General features: G+C 45.1%; 1 long non-coding RNA gene across 4 annotated transcripts; it reads left to right on the top strand.

The window, feature by feature from the left end:
- The first annotated feature begins 62 nt into the window (after positions 1-62).
- On the top strand, positions 63-1678 carry LOC105310857. Of its 4 annotated transcripts, none has more exons than XR_897566.2 (3): positions 63-597; positions 722-1163; positions 1407-1678. It is a non-coding gene; the product is annotated as an uncharacterized LOC105310857 (long non-coding RNA). The 4 variants fall into 4 exon arrangements; XR_897565.2 differs by having other exon boundaries at positions 64-597; positions 1451-1678; XR_002778668.1 differs by having other exon boundaries at positions 76-597; positions 722-996; positions 1407-1421.
- Positions 1679-1684: the final 6 nt, after the last annotated feature.

Below are 1684 nucleotides of genomic sequence, written 5' to 3'. Positions count from 1 at the left end.
AAAAAAAAAAAAAAATCTAAATTGCTATAGCCAGTTTGGGGAAGTGTTTCGATTACGTTGATAATGGAAAAGGCTGCCGTGGAAACCATCAATTAGAAAAAAAATGGGGTTGAAAGGAGTGACTCCTCTGAAGTAGTAAAAGTCTGAAGCTTTTCAGCCCTCCATTTGGAGAATGACTGCTTTCCACACAGTAGAAACGGAAGAAGTGTTTATATAAATACTACAAAATTCTTTTCTAACCAGAGCGATAGGTGTCCAGGACTCACACCTGCTTTATAGACTCTTGAAATAGAACCACATGTGTCTGGCGACAAGGACATGCTAACAGAAAAAGAAATGCAGTGAGAGGTAGAGTGCTAATAACCAAGGGAGACTGGGCTGCCCGTTCATTGGTCTGTTAGTTCATTCACTCATTCATTCACTCATTCATTCATCCACCCATCCATTCATTTCTTCCTTCTTTCCCACTGCAGGGCCTTGGGTCTCATGACTACTCCTAGTAGAGTTACCTCCTATTGAGATCCTTCAGACCTCAGCCAAACTTCACTTCCTCAGCGAAACCTCCCCAGCCTCCTCTCGGCCACCTCCACCTGACAGGTGAGTCAGGTCATTACTGAACTACTCTTTGTGGTAGATAATAGATACGCAGTAAATATTTGTTGAATAAACGAATAAGCTAATCCATTCATCCATGCATTTTTTCCTTTGTCTCTTCACAAAGCAAACATTTACTACACAACAGCTGTGGGAGAATGCTGCTCAGCTGGGCCAGGCTGGGAGGAGAGCAGAATCTCACACCTGAGAACTCAGAGCAAGTCAGGACCCACCTTCTTCAAAACCCGAGGGAGCTGAGAGTGAGGTGGATTTCAGCCTGGGTCTGGGGGTGAAAGTTTACGAACTAACGCAGAGGGACAGAGGGATAGGAAATGGTGGAAACCAGGTTAACAGTTGTGCCAAGCTCATGTGAATCTTGGAACCTGAAATGCCATTTTCCTGGTAAGGAAGCTGTGGCCTAGAGAGATTAACTGACTTTGAGGTCACAAAACTGGGGAGCTTGGATCCTGAGATTTCTTTGAACTGATTCTAAGTAGTTGTGGATTGAACTATAGAAATCTGCAGTGTGTTTTGGTGCCTTGGATTTGAAGGGGACAAGTTATTTCCAGGTAAGTGAAAGGACAATGTCTGGAAGAGAAAAGGAAGCCCTCAGAGTCTCACGGCTTTTCTACGCCGGGGTGGGTGGCAATGGCGGTCCCCGCAAGCCCACCGTGAGAGCATTCTGTGAGGGGGCTGTTCCTTCAGCAGTTGATGTAACCCCTGCAGCGTCTTACCAAAAAGTAAACTTTTCTCATGGCAGGAAATGGCAGGGAGACACTCATTCTATTTAACTTTGCTGTTCTATTTAATAGGCTGCCAGTTGTGCATTTTTGACATAACTGCGTCTCGTTTGCAGGATTAAGGTGGGTACAAAGCCCTTTCACATAATTAGCTTGCTTGACCCCATGACACTCCTGTGAAGATATTAAGACTAGAGAACTTGTGATTGACCCAAGAGCCACAGGGCAGGTTAGTGAAGGAACAATGCTTGACCCTGGTCCGACTCAGGTCCTATTCTGTGTGTCGCCGGTGGCTCATGTGAAAGGCATTGTTTCTTTAACAGGCTATAGACACATGGCAAAGTGTGACA

This window comes from Pteropus vampyrus, unplaced genomic scaffold (assembly GCF_000151845.1).
Source record: "Pteropus vampyrus isolate Shadow unplaced genomic scaffold, Pvam_2.0 Scaffold13500, whole genome shotgun sequence".
NCBI lineage: Eukaryota > Metazoa > Chordata > Mammalia > Chiroptera > Pteropodidae > Pteropus > Pteropus vampyrus.
This window is presented reverse-complemented; position numbering and strand designations above follow the sequence as displayed.